Genomic DNA, 22,022 nt, shown 5'->3' on the forward strand with positions numbered 1-22,022 from the left:
TGATCCAGGATAATTCTAAAGGACTTATGAAAAAGAATGCTATCCGCTTCCAGAGAAAGGACTATTGGAACAGAGAAATTATATGACTTATCACTTGTTTATTTGGGTATATGTTTTGGAGGTTTGGTTCTATAAAATGATCTATAAAATGGAAATATGTTTTGTGTGATAATATAAGGATAACCTAGCTTGAATTCCTTGTCAGTTCTGGGAGGAGGGAGTGAAGAAAGGAAGACGACATTATGAATCATATAACTTTGGAAAACTTATGTGGAATTTATTACAATTAAAAAAATTAAAAATATAATTATAATACAACATAAAAAACGCCTCAAATATCTGCTCATGTATCACTTCTGGTTTTCTTTATAAAATTCCTGTTAGTTTGATTTTTGATATGGTCAATTATGCATTCCTGGTATGAATCCTACTCCCCCCAGAAATTCCTTTCCTTCAACTACCTTTTTTTTGTATACAAGTGGGGTCCCAGAGCTGGAGCTGGTCCCTGGGGCTGCTTAGGTCCTTAGAACACAGACAGAACATAGTGACCTCCCACAGTGAGCCCAGGCACACTCTTTTAAAAATAATATTTTATTTTTTACCAAATTAAATGTAAAAACAATTTTTAACATGCATTTAAAATTTTGAGTTCCAAATCTCTTCCTTTTTCCCACCCTCCTTCCCTGAGATGGCAAGCAATCTGATAAAGATTTTACATGTGCAATCATATAAAACATATTCCCATATTAACAATTTTGCGGAAGTCATCTCAAACAAAATAAAAACAAAAAAGAAGAAAGTGAAATATAGTATGTTTTGGTCTACATTCAGACTTTATCACTTCTTTAAGGGCAGATGATATTTTTCATCATGAGTCTCTAGGATTGTCTTAGATTACTGCATTGCTGATAATAACTAATTCATCCACAGTTGTTCATCAAAAAATATTTCTGTCACTGTGTACAATGTTCTTCTGGTTCTGCTCACTTCACTTTACATCAGCTCATGTAAGTTCAGATTTTTCTGAAATCATCCTGATTATCATCTTTATAATACTAATAGTATTCCATCATAATCATATGCCACAACTTGTTCAGCCATTCCACAACTAATGGATAACTCCTCAATTTCTAATTCTTAGTTACACCAAAAAAGAGCTACAATACATATTTTTAAACAACTAGGTTCTTTTCCCTTTTTAAAATTTCTTTGGGATATAGACCAAGTAGTGGTATTATTGGATCAACAGGTGTGCACAGTTTTAAAGCCCTTTAGCCATAGTTCCAAATTGCTCTCCAGAATGGGTAGATTAGATCACAGCTCCACCAACAGTGCATTAGTATCTCAATTTTTCTACAACCACTATAATATTTATCATTTTCCTTTTCTGTCATATTGTCCAATAAGATAGGAGTGACTTCACTAATTGAGAGTGATTAAGAGCATTTTTTCATATGACTATAGATGGCTTTGATTTCATCTGAAAACTCTGTTTGTAACCTTTGGTCACTTATCAACTGGAGAGTGACTTATATTTTTAATAAATTTGACTTAGAAAAAAATAAATTTGTCTTAGTTCTTTATATATTGGAGAAATGTGATCTTTATCAGAAATACTTGCTGTAAAATTTCCCACTAGTTTTCTGCTTTCCTTCTAATCTTGGTTGCATTGGTTTCATTTCTACAAAAACCTTTTAAGTTAACATAATCAAAATTAACCATTTTACATTCTATAATGACTCTATCTTGTTTTGTTCATAAATTCTTCCCTTAATCATAGATCTGATGTGTAAGCCATTCTAGGCTCTCCTAATTTGTTTATGGTATCTTTATATCTAAATCATGTACCCCTGTTGACCTTATCTCAGTGTGAGATGTTGGTCTATCTTGTCTCTGCCATACCATTTTATTAATTTTACCAACCATTTGTTTTTAGAAATTATTGATGCCTTTTGAGCAAAAAACATCATAGTTGTTTCCTGATACTAACAATAATAACAAAACCAAAATTGTGTATTCAAAACTAGCCCATGGCCTTTTCTGGCAAAAAATACAGCTCTCTCTCTCTCTCTCTCTCTCTCTCTCTCTCTCTCTCTCTCTCTCTCTCTCTCTCTCTCTCTCTCTCTCTCTCTCTCCATATATATATATATACATATATATATATGGAGACAGACAGATAGATAGATAGATAGATAGATATAGATATATCTAATAAAAATAAGGAAATGTGTTTTCTTATTTGTTTTCTAAGATGGGTAACTGAATTTAATGAGGTCAGCATTCCACTTCATATACTCCATATTAACTAAACGGGACTATTTATCTTCATTCATATGTACTCTCTGCTTTTCTACTCTGTTTTTGTAATATTTTTCCTTCCCCTTTTTTCCTATTCAATTCCTACCTGGTGATCAATCAATCAATTAATTAAGCACCCACTATGTGCCAGGTGCTAGGGATGCAAAGACAAAAGTAAAACAATCCCAGCCTAGAGGAGTTTACAAATTCAGTCAGGAAAGTTAACAAGGGAATCAACTCAAATACCATGTGGAGTATAAAGAATACAGAATTTGGCATCAGAAGACCCAAGTTTGAATACCCTATTCTGCTCATTGCTATCATTATGATCTTGGGCAAATCACTTAATTTCCCTGGCAAATCACTTAATTTCTTTTTCTGTAAAATGAAAGGGGAGAACTCCAGGTAAGTAAATTCTATGCATGATGATCTTCCTTGACATTTTTTTTTCATTTTCTCTGGAAGTAACAACCTTCTTCCTTGAACATAACATTTGTTTTATATTTCTCTAATGAAATGATTACTAATTGTTTCATTTTATAGTTATCTGCTTAAGTAACTAAACTCCCAATGAGACTGAACTCCATGAAGGCAGGCAATCTCTAAAGGTCATAAATTCTCCAGACCCTAGCAGTGTGTTCAATGAGTTACTATAATGGTTTGTAGTTTACAAAGTTCTTTCACATCTATAATCTTACTTCACCTTCACAAAAGTCAAACTGATTCTCAGAGAAGGTTTGATTCCTCTAAGATCACACTGTAATTGGCAGAACCATCACTTAATCCCTCCTTTTAGGGCCAGTATTATTTCCATTACATTACCCTGCTTCTCCTACTATACCATAGAGAAGATTATACAAGTATTATTTTTTTTTTTGGTTAGGAACTTCATCTATCTCAACCATGTCAAACCATGGACTGTGGTTTGTCACTTTGTAATTTTTCCCCCAAATGTCATTATTTCTGTGCCTATGGTGACTATTTCATTTATGTGTGTATGTATTTGAAGAGGGTATTATTTTGAAAAATCAAGATTTTGGAGGGTACTTTCATTATGACAACTTACAAGAAAAACTAAAATCAATATTTAAATTGATTTGCTATAATAAAAACCTAAATAATTAGAAAAGCCTTCACAACTTTTTGGTGACATCTTATTTTCAAAAACACCATTCAAAGATAAGTGGCAAATCCCATTATCCCTCTGCATACCAACTCACTATCTCATCTTGTTCAACAAGCAACTTAAATAATATAGATGAATGAAAAGATTTGCACAAAATCCATCAGTTGGCATGTAGCCAAGGTAGAAACATCACTAAGGTTACTTTCCTTTCTTTTATGCCAAAACCAACAATAAAACAACCACTGCCAGAAGCCTAAAGCTTAATGAAAAATATTGATTCTGGTGGAAAATAACAATAGTTAACACCTTTTCAGGTGTGTTCCAATGTACAAAGTGCTTTCTTCACAAAAGTGCTGAGGCAGGGGAGTAATGAAACTTTCCATACTCAATAGATGGGGAAATTATAGTTCAAGGGAAGGGTTCCATAGACCGCATAGCCAGAAAATATAACTTGGATTTGCCAAGTCTTTTAACTTGAAGGTCACAACACTGCATTACATTTCATAGTCTGGATTATGCCTAATTTAGTATCTAAATTTCTATACTTTTTTATCAAAGAAAAAATCTAGACAGAAATGATATTTGTAGAGTTTGTGTCTATATTGCCACAAATATAAGTAAAAGGATCCCTAGTATCTACACAAGACTAAAGATATTAAATAAACACGAGGTACAGGGGAGCCTTTATTTTAACCCCACAGAAAATAGGTCATAAAGAATTCAAAGGACCCAAAACAAATGTAGAAAATATATAAAGGGACTCACCATAGCCCACGTTAAAAAAAGCAACACAATTTAATTTTCCTCCCTCTCTAGTGGATACTATTTTTCTAACCAGAGTCTCTAAATCCTTCAGACTCAGACCCATTCCAAGGTTTGGATTCTAGTATGAATTTGGGATTGTTAATGAACACCATTGACATTCTAATGAATTCCTCTTTCCCAAAGGGTTCTACACAGTCATCACAAGATTTGTAATATCATGTTATGGTTTGGACTCTTGTAAAAGGCTAATACATTTTGTGGCTGCTAGATAGCAACCCTCTTATCATTAGACCTGCATTGCCTGAGTAATTATATGTGTGTATATAAGTATTATATACAAATATATGACTAATAACCAATCCCCAAAAGATAAATCCTCAAAGGATATGAACTAATAAATCTCAAATAAGAAGCTTCAAAAAATTCACAATGAAAAAATACTCAAAATCACTAAAATAAGAGAAATGAAGATGAAAACAATCCTGAAGTTTCAGTTCACTCCCTAAACACTGATAAAAAATGACAAAAATAACAAGTCAATTTAGGAGTGGTTGAATTCATGATATTGGTGAGAAGAAAAGGATGGATATTCTTTTCCAATGCCATTATTTTAGTACTTTACTCCTTTAGCTTCTGAGGTGGGTAGTAGGAATGACAGTGATCTTTCTCCAATAGGTATGCTGCCCAGAAACACCTCTTGTCTTTATAGAAAGCTTCTTTTAAATTTGGATTTACTCTTAATATAATCCCCAAAGCTAGTACTGTCAAAGAAACTTTCCTTCTCTGGTTAGAAAGTCCAATTTTTGGAATTATACTATTAAAAATTACACACACACACACTGTTTATAGGGGAGATTATAGGTCCCCCAGAAAACACCACCAACTGGCCTTGCTATTTCTTAGACTAAGAAAGCACATTCTCAAATCTCTGATCTTTGACATACTCATGGGGAATACATACATACATACATACATACATATATATCTGTTGCATTTGGATGCTTCTGTCCTAAGGCAGCCACTAATGTCCAGGAATATGAGATTGCTCCCCATCTCCATCTCCACTTTTGAAGGGAAAAAGAAAAGGCTAAAAGAATTCATAAATGGTTCAGCAATTGTCAGCTTGCTTGCAAAGACCAGCAGCACAAAATATGACTTATTTCACAAAAGTAATCACTTCCAAGACTAGTTGGTCAACCAAATCATCTTAGAGGAAGTGCCAATTACTGAAGCATCCCCTAACAGGTGCCAACCAGTTTATCTGTGAGCAGGAATTGTCTTTTGTCCTACTAACAAGATGCCAATAAACATATCTACACTTTATTGGAAGAGTCATAATTCAGAGTTTCCTAAACAAAGACTCACCAACCTGCAGGTACATAGAGTTGACTGTGAACTGTTAAATTTTAATTGTGGTTGGACTCTGAATATATAATAGGTGGTTGCCAGGGATTTAATTTCTAAAATTTCAAAATGAATTACTAAAGTAAATGGAATTTATGGTAGTTTATTTACAATATTTACACTAGAAGGAAGATATTAAGGAGAGAGAGAGAGAGAGAGAGAGAGAGAGAGAGAGAGAGAGAGAGAGAGAGAGAGAGAGAGAGAGAGAGAGAGAGAGAGAGAGAGAGAGAGAACACTCTGTCTTTTTCTGATATCAGTTAGAATTTCCCCCCAGGGGAAGAGAAAAGCAGGGTCACTAAGTCAGCCTTTCACTCACCAACAGTGACAGTTTAAATGGAAAGAAGCCTGGGCGCCTGTCTTCTGGTTGCTCCTCAAAGGTCTGTCTTCCTCCGAGTCCAACTTTCAAATCGAATATATCTCCGAATGTCCTCTTCTGGCCTTTCATCCTCTTTTTAAAGATCTTTTTCTCTTGTGTCACCTCCCCTAAATTTCATGTCTACCAATCACAGCAGATGCTCCACTCCAGGACTGCCCACTCTTTAGTTCTCACCTTCTTTGGTTAGATTATATCTTTTTGGGTTACTTAACACCTTTTTTGGTAAGTTTACCTTTTGTAGTTACTTAACACCTTTTTGTGGTTAAAATGGGTAGATGTACTTAAAATACTGAGTTATCACCTTTTGCAGATTAAAATCTAAAAATAGATTGTGGATTACAATTCTAGCTTCACTATAAAGGAAGAGCTAAGTACCTTCATTGTTACAATCAGGAGATAGCTAAATCCAATCTTCACAGAACTCTCTTGGTCAATCCTTAACATCTATACATGTCCCCACTAATCAATTATAATCATTTTGAGGATAAATATTCCATCATATTTCATCCCTGTAATCCCAACCTCATCACTAAAGTTCTCATTTAAAGCAATTATGGCAAGGGGATGACATGGGGTTCCTGAAGCATCTGGCAGTGAAATGTAAGCCTAAGCAGATCCTACAACAAGCTGGAAATGTCCCAATGCAGATCTTGTGATAACCAATGTCACTAATACAAAAAATCAGCATGGCTAAATTCAAAGTAGGTCATCTCTAGATTGGCTTCACAGGGAGGAATTATTCCATCAGAGCAGCTCCCAAAGAGCATTTACCTCATTTACTTGCACGTGGAAGGGGATGCCAGCTGTGTAGGAATGAAATGTTCACACTTACAAAATCACAGATCTTTAAGGTACCACTGCCTAATAGCATTGTATAGAACAGGTGCATAACAAATATTTGTGGGATTCAAGGGCACCTCCAACAAGGATGAACAATGTTATGGACATAGTGACATTCAATAAAGTAGGTAACAGAATGAACATTGGGTTTGGAATCAGAGACCTGAAATCACATTCTTACTTTGCTTCTCTACCTGTGTGATCTTGGGCAAGTCACCTAAACTCTTGGAATCTGGCAATCCTGAGTTTACCAAAAGACAAGGAGGTTGAACTAGATCACCTCTATGGTACTTTATAACTCTAATCCCTATGATTCTATAAATGAATTAATGAAAATTTGACTGGCTTAAAAGAATGCATCGCTAAAAAGATTTTCCTTGAGCTGGAAGGTTGTAAGGATTATGAACTTAGTCATATATCAAAAGGCCTGCCTGGTGGTATGGGTTTGCAAAGAGAGAAGGCATAGTAGTGCTTGTAGCCTTTTCTCACTGAAGAGGATGTTAGCTTAAGTGATGCCAGTTAGAAGCTTTCCAATTGCCTTTGGCACTGGAATCTAAATGACATTTTGATTTTACAATTTACTATTGGTGCAAAGTAATGTTTCTGACTTTGAGAAATTTGAGCTTGTCAGCTAGCTAGAGTAGACCTACTCTTCCTATCCAATAGAACATCTGGTCAGAATTAAATCACATTTTAGCAGATGAAAATGATTGTAAAGTACTTTGTAAATGGAAAATATGACATCAAAACTCCATGAAATAGAAATAAATCAATGAACATTTTCTAAATTACTTTCTACAAGATATATGCCATTTTAACAGCTTAAAAGAATAAGAGTTGCTCCTCTTTACATAATTTAGGTTATTCTAGTGTTGTTGCTAGTTTCTTGCCCCTCTGGGATTTAGTTTCTTCATCTACAAAGACCTAGGAGTCTACAATGCTCTCAGTGGGTTACAAATGGATTTTAGAGGGTCAGCAAATTAAAAAATATATTTTAGTAACTATTTCAATATAATTGGCTTACTTTGTAATCCTGTGTATATTTTATTTTATTCTATTCATTTAAAAACATTATTCTAGGAAGTAGTTCATATATTTTCCTGCTATAGAGATTGAGGATGCCAAAAAGGTTATAGGGTCATATCAGATCTTTAAAATGTCTCCCAGCTCCAAAGACCTCTGACTGAAATATTTATTAAATGGAAAGGAGAAATGGGAGGATCATTCTGAAACTTGATTAAGGTAATTAATCAATCATGTGTGAAATAAATAAGAAAATTTGAGATTAAAATAAAAAATAGACTAATAAATCTATATTAAGTAATAATTTGTATATTAGGAGAATGGCCAACAATCTCACAATGAGATTTTGCAGTATTGCAGTGGGATGAGATCTGGTTAAAATATATATAATGGAAATGGATTAAGATGGTCCTTGATCAAGTTAAGTCATTTCTTAAACAATCAATCACCTAGACATTATTAAACACTAACAAAGTGCAACATAAACAGCCTAATAATGTAACAGGGAATGAGCCATTTTTAGCTCCTGTTCAAATCTCAGAAGTTGTCCTCAATAAACCTGTTGAGATTATAGAGTGATAAAAACAACTGTTGGTACAATTTGATACAAGTGAGAACAAAGGGGATTGAAAGCAGCCTAAAATAAAGCAAGCTGGTTCTAAATTATTAGGACTCTCAGTTTTAGGTACTTGCTCTTTCCCTTTTCCTTTGCCTTTTTTAAAAAAATGTAGCAAAGTGACTGAAATTCTCACCCCCCCCAACCAAACTAAAGCAATAACATCCACTTATGAGAAAAGCCCCCAGCCATGAGATGGGCATTTACAGAGCCAAAAAGGATTGACTCTAGCTGGCTTCAGAGCCTAATCCCTACACTGGATGGAAGATTTTGAATTCCTTAAACAGCATGATCTTAGAAGTTAGTAGACAAAGGAAATTTCCAGAGCAACACCAAGTTTGAGATCTGCCTCAGGAATAATTCTAAGTTCCTGAGTTCAAGACTTCTAGGTAGCCCAGTCTCCCAGAGACATTAAGATCTCTAGATGCATCCTACTTCTTGGTTCTTACACAGCATCCAACTTGGAGCACAGAGCCAGATAATGATTCTTACCTTATCTGAAAAGTTCAGCTGATTCAGAAGCTGGAATCAGCAGAGATTACAGATAGGCAGTAGCTGGAGTGGAGACCATAGACTGGGGGAAACTAGTGGAGATGAGAGATAAAAATCAACAGGTGCAGTGTGGAGATATTTGTGCCCTTGAAGCACCAGGTCTGAACTATCCCTCCTACACACATTGGTGATACCTTCACACCTGCTCCTTTGTTAGATGTTTTATGACCACTTGTTCAGCTGTTTCTGTCATGTCTGACTCTTCATCACTGAAGTGGGGCACTTCATAAACTGAGTCCAGATACCCAGAAGTTCAATTAATGGAACCAATATTATTTATTAATAATATATACCTAACTGGCCAGGGCAACCTTTCAAGTGAAAACTCCGGACTGATGTTACACCGGACTGAAGTTACAATGCAGTTTTTATAGGGTGCAAGATACAAAGCAAACAATGTTCATTATGAAATATAACCTTGATGGAGCAAGTAGCCTTATCTAAGAAGCTAAATTGGTTAGTGGCATGGAGTACAAGGCATTCCTTATATCTTAGCTGCCAGCACTAAGGGAGTTACTTTCTCATAGATTCTAACTATTCTAAACTGACTGACCTTTACAGGAAAGCTCATTTCTGAATTCTACTTTCCCAGGGAAAAACAGCTTTTTTTAGTCAATGATTTAGTTTACCTCACTCTAGTCACTCCATTTGGAGTTTTCTTGGCAGAGATGCTGGAATAGTTTGCCATTTCCTTTTCCAGCTCATTTAACAGATAAGGAGGTAAATAGGATTAAGCGACGCCCAGAATCACATATCTGGTGTCTGGGATTGAATTTGAATTTGGGTCTTCCTGACTCTATATCCATCACTCTAACCACTGTCACCTAGCTGTCCTGTTCACATTTTCATGAAGCACAGCCCTTTTTAGGTATTACTACTATGTGTTTCTTCTCCCTAATATTAAGATGTTTATTGTTCCTTAAAAAAAAAAACCTACAACATTTCAGTAAATATCTTTGATTTGGGCTAAATGTAACCTTTGGTTCATAATTAAAAAGTAAACACATTGGTAGGAGGCTCATAAATTATAGTTTTAGGAGTGTGGAGATTAAATGAACTCTCCCCTGCCCGTTTTTAGATTTAATCACCAAAAGCTTATACACCCCCACACACACACTTGAATGGGGGAGGTCTGTGACCCATCTGTGTGATAGTGTGTGACAAATTAGAATTGACTGACTGCCCCCTGGGTAGTCCTAAGCAAAGCTTTAGCTGTAAATGGTACAGGTAAAATGGAAGAAAGTCACAGGAAGTGACAAAAAGGAATGATCTTTAAAAATGCCCAGAACTTCCTATGAGGGCTGCTCTTTCGTCTTCTACTTGACTTTGGAGGAGCTTGGGCTTGAGATCTCAGATTGCTTCCCTTTTAGAACTACCACATGGGGTAAGTGAAAAAAAGGCTGACTCCTTTCCTGGATTTTCTGAAGGGACTAGCCTCAGGAGAGACCAACCCTCTTGAGAGAAGCTCCCTGCATCCCCAGGTCCTCGGCTCAAGGCCAAGGCCCCTCTGGCTAAGGACTAACTGGCCCTGCCTGGGTTGAGCCAGGGCTGGAGCAAAATACTTAGCGTGCAGCCTAGATATCTTACCCTATCCTCTCTCTGATTTTTCTTCCTTTAATTCTCTATTTTATAAATAAATTGTTAAAACAAATCTCTTTGGAATTAATTAAATCTCTGGCAACCCTATTCTTTTTTTAAGTTATTTGTTGTTTATTCAATATTTGGGTTAGTATGAAACTTGAGGAATTTGTTGGATTGTTGTACCTATATATTTTTTATATAATAGAAATGTACAACTACTGATATATATATTAGACAGAACTGGGTCCTCTGAAAAAGTGATGCATGGGGCCATACAGTAGAAACCTAATGGGGAAGGGGGCCCCAAAGGTAATCAGTCTATCAGCAGAGTATTACAACCGTATGGTGGTGTGAATCCAGGAACCAAAAACTGACTTTTGGATCTAAGGGAATTGGGAACTGGTAGCACCTACAAAGTAGGCAGTAACAAACCTGTGGGAAGCCAACTGAGCTTGACCACAAGCACACCATGACTTTGGTACAAGACAAGTCATACTCAGCATCACTGTGCAAACCACAGGGTTTAACAAACAGGGTTTAACAAATAGGAGTCACTATGCTATTTGTAACATACCAGGCATGTTAGCATTTTGGAAGTATGATTGATGTATTGATATTGTGTCTTATGTATTCATATGCCAGACTCATGGCCATGTTAAGTGTTGATTATTGCATTTCTAAATCTTCAGTCCTAAGGACAAGAGAATTCCTGAGCAGGAAGTTACCGGCAGTAGTATCCTAGCTCACACCTTGTCAGACCACATTCCTTTACAAGACTCATGTCAGGTTAATCTCCACCTCTTTAATTTCATCATTGTCTATTCAACCAATGTTAAAACCTATGCCATGTTACATATTCATTAATCACCACCCACTCCACATTCCTAAAATCTCCAATAAAATCTGGGGAACAAGCGTGAGTCCTCCTCTTACATCTCTGGATCATGCTCTTGATCTTCTTTGGATCTTCTGATTGCTCTAGATACTCTTTCCTATCTTGTTCCTCCTGACCTCTCATTTCTCGCGATGCTGTTGCCCCCATGCTTCCCATTAATTCTTTGGCTCACTTGCTCATGGGAAGTATTAAGGAGTTCTTGCTCCCCAAGTGTTTTCTTGTTCCTCATATTTCCCATTAATTCTCTGGCACCCTTGCCCATGGGAAGTATTCACGGAGATTGTGACTCCCCACATGTTTTAACTTCTTCTCTCTGAGTCTTTATTTTGGCATTTCTCCCTCAATCTCTATTTTCTATTCACCTATTTTCCTCCAGGATCCTTTCTCCTTCTCAGGTCACCACCCACAACTTTATTATATAGGAACTGTAGGCGATTCCTATACTATTCCCCATCTCTAACTTTAGGAGGAGACTAGAGTGTGTTCATAGGTTTTATATTTCTGCTTTCTATTGATGTTGTATCACTCACCATGGAAGGATTTGACCCACTTGAAATGTGCATCATACATAATCCTTTAACCACTATCATGTTCTCTAGACAGTGAAGTGGAAGCTTATTAGAAGGCTTTAAAACTGCAGCTCCTTCTGGATCCCCCAAAGAGTGTCGGCACTCTGCTTTAAACTGGACCTTTGGAGTCAGGATAACCTTCACCATATCTAAAATGCCATTCTGCCCCAAGATACATGGAACACTAAGGAAGACATCTTCATTAATGCCATATAAGTCCTTAAACATGGTGGAAATTGGATGTACTCTCCTAAGATTCTTCATGATGCTTTCTCCCAGATCTGCCACAGACAAGCCAATGGCCCAGGAAGTGTAGCCCTTCAACTTGATCACTTCATAAGCACTTTCAACTACTTGTTTATGAACATCTTTCCAATGCTCTAAATGACCATCAGTTCCTAGAGCAGGATGAAGACTCTTCAGAGAGACACCAGCAACATTTACACCACTCCATAGAGGAACACTCGAGTCTCCATGTTCTGCAAGGATCCATCCATGACAACTTGAAGAGTGGATACCAAGTTTCTCTCCCATCAGGTAACATAAATGGGCAGAATTCAGATTGCAACCACTTCCAATAACACAGTTTTTAGGAAAGCCTCTTAGATTCCAGGCCACATATGTCAAAACGTCCACTGGATTGGAGACAACAAGCAACTTGCAATTAGGGCTGCATTTAACAATATTGGGAATGATGAACTTAAAGATATTCACATTATGCTGGGCCAAATTAAGATTACTTTCTCTTTCCTGGTGATGTGCCCCAGCAATATTCACAACCAGCTTTGAGTTTGCAGTCATGGCACAGTCTGCTAGAGATGATCTTTGGTGTTTTGAGGAAAAGATTGCCATGGTGAAGATCCATCACCTTTCCCTTTAGTTTGTCTTCAATAATATCAACTATGGCAAGTTCATCAGCCAAATCTTTCATTAAGATACTGATGATGGTGGCAGCAGAGTCAAGATGGTGGCTTAGAAGCAGCAAAAGTTCAGAACTCTGAAAACCCTTCCTTACCGATCACAAACTGAATGCTCCTAGGGGACAGAAAATCAAACCTAACAACAAGACAGAGCAAAGGAACCCTCCTCTGGACTCATTTCAAAAGGTATGCCCCCCTGCCAAAGCTGGAATCTGAAAACACTCAGGTTTAAGGGGAAGGCAGAAGGAAGGTTCCAGGACCTCTCCCCCCACCTAGAGCACTAAGACTCCAGTGTCAGTGGGAACCACTGGGTGGGAAAAGGCGCTGGTCTGGAGGGTGTACCTTGTGGGCAGGGCTGTGCCAGGCTCAGAGCATCTAACACACGTGGCAGGGAAGGAGCTGGAGGGGGAACACAGAGCGGGCAACTTGGTCAGAGCTGCAGAGACCCTCCATATTGTTCAAGCCATCGAGGAGGTTTTGGCCTCAGAGCACACCCAGCCCAACCTAGCTGAACTTAATCCTATCAAAAGTCTTCAGAGGTCAGAGAAGCCCAAGCTCCAACACCCCTCCCTCACAGACTGCTGGACTTTAATCCAATCAAAAGCCTCCAGAGGACAGGGAAGCTCAAACTCCAACACCCCTCCCCCACAGATTACACTGAGAAATCTGACAAAGCTCCAAGAGGGGAGAGTGACAGAAAGCCCCAAAAGCAAAAAAATGAGAGGAGCAAGAACACAGACAAATACAGGGAGCAAAGAAGGGGTAAATATGAGCAAACAAAGAAAAAGAAGAAAGAAATTACAATCAACAGCTTTTGTATAGGCAATGAACAAAGAGAAAACGGAACAGAGGAAGAGGCAAGCAATAAAACAGAAATCCCAGCAAATTGGATACAGGCTTTGGAAGAACTCAAAATGCAATTCAAAACACAATTAAGAGAGGCTGAAGACAATTGGGAAAAGAATTTTAAAACTAAGATAAGCCATCTGGAAACAGAAAATAGTGTCTTGAAAGCCAAAATCAACTAGCTGGAAAATGAAGCAAAGGAGATGAAAGATGAGGCAAAGAAGATGAAAGATGAGGCAAAGGAGATGAGAGATGGGGTAAAGAGAATGAAAGATAACTTCCAAAGAAAATCAGACCAGAAAGAGAAGGATGACCAAAAAGTCAGGGACAAAATACAGACTTTAAGAATCAGAATACAACAACTAGAATTAAGTGACTTCACTAGGCAGCAGGACACTATAAAACAAAACCAAAAGAATGAAAAAATTGAGGAAAATATGAAACACTTCATTCACAAAACAGAAGATTTAAAAAATTGTTTCAGGAGAGACAATTTAAGAATCCTTGGTCTACCAGAAGGCCATGACAAAAGATAAAGCCTGGATATAACACTACAGGAAATTATCCAAGAAAACTGCCACAATATTATAGAACAAGAGGGAAAAGTGGAGATTGAAAGAATCCACAGATCACCTCCTGTACATAATCCCCAACTGAAAAAACTCAGGAATATTATAGCCAAATTCAAGAAGTATCAGACCAAAGAAAAGATATTACAAACTGCCAAGAAGAAGTCATTCAGATACCATGGAACCACAGGGAGAATAAAGCAGGATCTGGCTGCATCCACCCTGAAGGACCAAAAGGCATGGAATATGATATTCTGGAAAGCAAGGGAACTAGGTCTACAACCAAGAATCAACTACCCAGCAAAACTGACTATATTCTTACAGGGGAAAGTATGGTCATTTAACACAATAGAAGAATTCCAAGAATTTGTAAAGAAAAGACCAGAACTGAACAGAAAATTTGATGCCCAAGCACAGAACTCAAGAGAATCATCAAAAGGTAATTAAAAAGAGGGAAAAAAGAAAAACAAAACAGAACAGAAGAAAAAAAACCCTTTTTTAAAAGAGACTCAATAAGTTAAAATAATATGTATCCCTATAAGAAAAGAGGTCATTGGTAACTCTTAAATATTGTTATTATCACCTGGGCAGCTAGAAGAATTACACTTAGAGGGAACAGTAACAAACTGTATAGGATGAAATGACAAGACATAAATAGGTATATAGATATGTCTACATAAATGCATATACATGTATATATATATATATGTGTGTGTGTGTGTATGTATATATATGTGTGTATATGTGTATATATATATATATATATATACCACTAGAGCTAAAAAACAATATGATCCTCTAAAACCAGTTAGTTAAAGAACAAATCATAGAAACAATTAATAATTTCATTGAAAAAAACGACAATGATTAGACATCCTTTCAAAACCTATGTGATGAAGTCAAAGAGAAATCCCATTCAAAATCACCTTAGACAAAATAAAATACTCAGGAATCTATCTCCCAAGACAAACACAGGAACTATATGAACACAAATATGTATATATTTTATATATATTATACTACAAAACACTCTCCACACAATTAAAACTAGACTTGAGAAATTGGAAAAACATTAACTGCTCATGATTAGGATGAGACAATATAATAAAAATGAACATCCTACCCAAACTGATCTATCTATTTAGTGCCATACCCACTGAACTTCCAAAATGTTTTTTTACTGAATTAGAAAAAAAGCATAACAAAGTTCATTTGGAAGGACAAAGGATCAAAGATATCCAGGGAAATAATGAAAAAAAAATACAAAGGAAGGAGGCCTTGCAGTCCCAGATCTCAAACTATACTACAAATCAGTGGTCATCAAAACAATTTGGTACTGGCTAAGAGACAGAAAGGAGGATCAGTGGAATAGACTTGGGGTAAATGACCTCAGGAAGACAGTCTATGACAAACACAAAGACCCTAGCTTTTGGGACAAAAATCCACTATTTGACAAAAACTGCTGGGAAAACTGGAAGACAGTGTGGGAGAGATTAGGTCTGGATCAACACCTCACACCCTTCACCAAGATAAACTCAGAATGGGTGAATGACCTGAATATAAAGAAGGAAACTATAAGTAAATTAGGTGAACACAGAATAGTATATATGTCAGACCTTTGGGAAGGGAAAGACTTTAAAACCAAGAAAGACATAGAAAAAGTCACAACATGTAAAATAAATAATTTTGATTACATCAAATTAAAAAGGTTTTGTACAAACAAAACCAATGTAACCAAAATTAGAAGGAAAGCAACAAATTGGGAAACAATCTTCCTAACAAAATCCTCTGACAAAGGTCTAATTACTTAAATTTATAAAGAGCTAAAGCAATTGTACAAAAAAATCAAGCCATTCTCCAGTTGATGAATGGGCAAGGGACATGAACAGGCAGTTTTCAGCCAAAGAAATCAAAACTATTAATAAGCACGGATTCACAAATGAATTCTATCAAACATTCAAAGAACAACTAACCCCAATATTGTACAAACTATTTGACAGATTAAGCCAAGAAGGATTTCTACCAAATTCATTTTATGACACAAATATGTTACTGATTCCCAAAGTCAGGAAGGTCAAAAACAGAGAAAGAAAACTATAGACCAATCTCCTTAATGAATATAGATGCAAAAATATTAAATAGGATACTAGCAAAAAGACTCCAGTGATCCAGAGGGTTATTCACTATGACAAGGTTGGATTCATTCCAGGAATGCAAGAATGGCTCAATATTAGGAAAACCATCCCAATAATTGACCATATTAACAAGCAAACTGACAAAAATCACATGATTATCTCAATATTTGCAGAAAAAGCCTTTGATAAAATACAACACCCATTCCTATTGAAAACACTAGAAATTATAAAAATAGAAGGGCCTTTTCTAAAAATAATACACAGTATATATCTAAAACCATCAGCAAACATCATTGGCAATGGGGATAAACTAGATGCATTCCCAATAAGATCAGGAGTGAAACAAGGATGCCCATTATCACCTCTATTATTTAACATTGTACTAGAAACACTAGCAGTAGCAATTAGAGAAGAAAAAGAAATTGAAGGTATTAAAATTGGCAATGAGGAGACCAAGGTATCACTCTTTGCGGATGATATGATGTTCTACTCAAAGACTCCAGAGACTTAACCAAAAAGCTAGTCAAAATAATCAACAATTTAGCAACAGTGCAGGATACAAAATAAACCTGCATAAGTCAGCATTTCTATATATCTCCAACGCATTTCAGCAGCAAGAATTGGAAAGAGAAATTCCATTTAAAATCACCCTAGACAATATAAAATACTTAGGAATCTATTTGCTAAGACAAACACAGGAACTATATAAACACAACTACAAAACACTCTACACACAATTAAAACTAGATGTAAACAATTGGAAAAGCATTGATTGCTCATGAGTTGGACAAGCTAACAAAATAAAAATGACAATCCTACCCAAATTAATTTACCTATTTAGTGCCATACCCATTGAACTACCAAAAAACTTTTAAACTGAATTAGAAAAAGACATAACAAAGTTCATTTGGAAGAATAAAATATCAAGGATATCCAGGGAAATCATGAAAAAAAAAATTGGTACTAATTAAGAGACAGAAAGGTGAATCAGTGGAATAGACTTGGGGTAAGTGACCTCAGCAAGACAGTCTATGATAAGCCCAAAGATCCCAGCTTTGGGGTCCAAAATCCAGTATTTGATAAAAACTGCTGGGAATATTGGAAGACAGTATGGGAGAGATTAGGTTTGGATCAACATCTCACACCCTACACCAAGATAAACTCAGAATAGGTGAATGACTTAAATATAAAGAAGGAAACTATAAGTAAATTAGGTGAACATAGAATAGTATACATGTCAGATCTTTGGGAAAAGAAAGATTTTAAAACCAAGGAAGAGCTAGAAAAAAATCACAAAATGTAAAATACATAATTTTGGTTACATCAAATTAAAACAGTTTTTGTACAAAGAAAATCAATGCAACCAATATTAGAAGGGAAGCACAAATTGGGAAATAATCTTCATAAGAAATACCTCTGACAAAGGTCTAATTACTCAAATTTATAAAGAGCTAAACCAGTTGTACAAAAATTCAAGCCATTCTTCAATTGATAAATGGGCAATTTTCAGTTAAAGAAATCAAAATTATTAATAAGCACATGAAAAAGTGTTCTAAATCTCTTATAATCAGAGAGATGCAAATCCAAACAACTCTGAGGTATCATCTCACACCTAGCGGATTGGCTAAAATAACAGCAATGGAAAGTAATGAATGCTGGAGGGGATGTGGCAAAGTCGGGACATTAATGTATTGCTGGTGGAGTTGGGAATTGATCCAACCATTCTGGAGGTCAATTAGGAATTATGCCTAAAGGGCGCTAAAAGATTGTCTGCTCTTTGATCCAGCCATAGCACTGTTGGGTTTGTACCCCAAAGAGATAATAAGGGAAAAGACTCGTACAAGAATATTCAAAGCTGTGCTCTTTGTGGTGGCAAAAAATTGGAAAATGAGGGGATGCCCTTCAATTGGGGAATGGCTGAACAACTTATGGTATCTGTTGGTGACGGAATACTATTGTGGTCAAAGGAATAATAAACTGGAGGAATTCCATGGAGACTGGAACAACTTCCAGGAAGTGATGCAGAGTGAGAGGAGCAGAACCAGGAGAACATTGTACACAGAGACTGATACACTGTGGTACAATCGAATGTAATGAACATCTCCATTAGTGGCAATGCAGTGATCCTGCACAACTTGGAGGGATCTAGGAGAAAGAATACTATCCACATTCAGAGGAATAACTGTGGGAGTGGAAACACAGAAGAAAAACAACTGCTTGATTACATGGGTCGAGGGGATATGATTGGGGATGCAGACTCTAAATGAACATCCTAATGCAAACACTAACAACATGGAAATAGGTTCTGTTCAAGGACACATGTAATATGCAGTGAAATTGTGCACCAGCTACAGGAAGGGTAGGGTGAGGGAAGTGAGGGAAAGAATATGATTCTTGTATCCAAGGAATAATGTTCTAAATTGACTAAATAAATTAAAAAAAATAAATAAATGAAAGCTAAATAAATAAATAGACTAAATAAATTTTTCAAAAAAAAAAGGAAAATAGATTTAGACAAATACAATAATAAATATTGACGGGTAATAGACTTATTGTTTTGTATTTTATTTTTTCCATTTTCTTCTTTAAGTTTTAGAAAACAGGAAAAAGAGAATTATCTAAATACCACAAAATGTATCAACAGTTTAAAGACTTTTATATTTCTTTCAAATGCACTTATGCAACATTTACATGGGTCACAGTGACACTCAATTCTGTTATTACATCAAACCATGTTTAATAGGATAGTAGATCCACAGGTAGAGGAAATTGACAGACATTTCCTCTGAGAATCAAGTAGATGAGCAATAAATAAACCAGTTTTGTTTTCCAATGATTTCAAAAGAAAATTGGTTAGCTAGAATTTCCATTATTTTAAGTCTGAATCTACCTCTAAGTAGAGGCCAAGGAGTAACAAACATGACCAGCAGTTCCCATTTGAAATCCACAGGTGGTGATAAGTTGTTCACGGGGGAAATGAAAGGGAAATGAAATAATTGAAGTCTTCAAAATATCAGTCCTTATGAATACATTCTTTAAAAGGATCTTTTATCTTAATCAGAAAGATCAATTCTAGGACCACAAATAACTTCTGAGAGCTGTTATGTGTTAGTGAAATGTTGTTAATTCAGTTCAACTCAGAATCATTCACAAAGTCATGGTGGGAAAAGATTCAGCTTATGTTTTACCTCATTTTATACACCCACCTGAATCCCCACAGAACTAGAAGGACTCTCTCCCTTTCAAATTTTCCTAGAGCACTTTATCTGGACCTCTCCTTTGCATGCAGAAAAGCCTACCATTCTACAACTGTACAATACAATACTTAATTGTGTAAAGGTAATATACTAAAAACTATAAACTCTTTGAGGTCGGGAACATTCCTCTACTTTTCACCTTTGTATCTCAAATGTTTAACACAGTGTCTGGCACAAAATGGATGCTTAATAAGCATTTGCCAAATTCAAATGAATTTAAATAAATAGGAAAATCCTGAAAGACAAAATTTCCATTTCCAAATATATCAGCTAAAGCTGGTACTAACCTAACTTTAATAAGTCCCTCCATTGAGACAAAGAATCAATTATAACCTTTGTCTTCAATGAATTAAATAATAGAAAGTAAGTTTAAAATTCAAGACATGATGGTTTGGTGGAAGGAGACCTGCATTTAATGACAGAAGATAAACCTTTACATTTTGGCTTTGCTATTTTGGGTAATTTTGAGATTGACTATATATCTCAGAGTCTCATTTTCCATATTTATGAAATGGGAATAATTATAACTGTAATTTTCATCCCACAAGGTTATTTTAAGGAAGGAATTTTTAAAACTTTAAAGTGTTATCACATGAAATAGGGTATAGGAAAAATGGTTAGAAAAATGAACTAAGTGGGGCAACTGAGTAGCTCAGTGGATTGAGAGCCAGGACTGAAGATGGGAGGTCCTAGGTTCAAATCTGGTCTCAAACACTTCCCAGCTGTGGGACCCTGGGCAAATCACTTAACCACCATTGCCTAGCCCTTACCACTCTTCTGCTTTGGAACCAATACTAGGTGGAAGGTAAGGGTTTATAAAAAATAAACTAAGTAAAAAGCACAACTTTTCAGAGACATATAAAAATCTATCCAAATAATATCTGAATTCCCACAATTTCAGTCAGTGCAGAAACATCCCCTTTAAAAAGTTCTAATGTGGAAACCTAATAACAAAGAATCCAAGATAGCAGAGATTGCAAGGCAATAGAATATGGGACAGCTGAGAATATTCTCTTCTGGAATGTGGTTATATTTTGAACTGGTTTCTATCAAGAGCCACATCACAAGCAAGTGAAGTTACTGAAAGTGACTAAGATTGCCAAATTCGAAACATAAGAAGAAAAATCTCTAAAGCAGCAATAGATAAGAAAATATTAGATGATGAAGAAATTATTTTTTTAAAATGTGGCTGCTGGCCAGGGTTGTAAGAAAAAGGTGACACTAACCTTCACAGGAGAAAGACTAACTGAAAAATGTTTTTATTTTTATTTTTAATTAATTAGTTTTTTAAATTTTTTAAATATTTATTTATTTAATTAATTAATGTATTTAATTTAAATTTTTAATTAATTAATTAGGTGATTTAGAATGATTTTCCATGGTTGCAAGACTCATATTCCTTCCCTCCCCTTTTTTCCACTCTTCCATATATGATGCACAATTCTGCTGGGTTTAACATGTGCCATCGATCAAGACGCATTTCCTTATTATTAATATTTGCACTAGGGTGATCTTTTAGAGTCCACTTTTCCAGTCATAGCCCCACCGACACACATGATCAAGTGGTTGTTTTTCTTCTGTGTTTCTTTTCCCACAGTTCTTCCTCTGGATGTGGATAGAATTCTTTCTCATATGTCCCTCCAAATAGTTCTGGATCATTGCATTGCTACTAGTAGAAAAGTCTATTACATTTGAATTTACCACAGTGCATCAGTCTCTGTGTACGAAAAATGTTTTTAAAAGGTAATTATTCTGTTAGGGACTAAAAAACAAGTATGAAGCTAAAGAATGCAAGCATAGGGAATGGAAGGTCATAGAAGAAGAGGCAGAGAAATGGTTGCTGACATCCTAGATATTCATGCTTCAGGTAGGAGCTGTCTCCAAGATTCCTTTCAGATATGGGATCCTTAGGCTATGACTTTCTTTATTAAGGCTTTGGTAGCAAGGAAAGTGATAGGAAAGGAAAGTGAAAATTCAGAGCCTTAGGTAGCCTGAGGCTAGTCAAAGGTGTTATTATGTTCTAGAAATGGTACTTTATTTGTAGACACTGGAGCAGGTTTTAAGTTCTGCTTCTGACATCTGCTTTGTGACCCTGGACAAATTCTTCAGTTTTCTAAGACACAGTTTCCCAATTTTTAAAATACAGATTTTGATCTGGAAGGAACCTTAGAGGTCATCCAGTTCATTCCTCTTACAAATAAGGAAACTGAGTTCCAGGGAAGCTAAATGGTCCAAGGTCATTCAGAGACA

At 36.0% G+C, this 22,022-nt stretch overlaps 1 protein-coding gene and 1 pseudogene across 10 annotated transcripts in view; both read right to left on the reverse strand.

The window, feature by feature from the left end:
• Positions 1–22,022, reverse strand: part of LOC100022326 (DNA polymerase nu) — a 479,612-nt gene that overhangs the window by 200,504 nt on the left and 257,086 nt on the right. The gene's annotated exons all lie outside the window — the stretch shown is intronic.
• LOC130455025 (L-lactate dehydrogenase A chain-like) lies at positions 11,984–14,800 on the reverse strand (annotated as a pseudogene).

This window comes from Monodelphis domestica, chromosome 6 (assembly GCF_027887165.1).
Source record: "Monodelphis domestica isolate mMonDom1 chromosome 6, mMonDom1.pri, whole genome shotgun sequence".
Lineage (NCBI taxonomy): Eukaryota > Metazoa > Chordata > Mammalia > Didelphimorphia > Didelphidae > Monodelphis > Monodelphis domestica.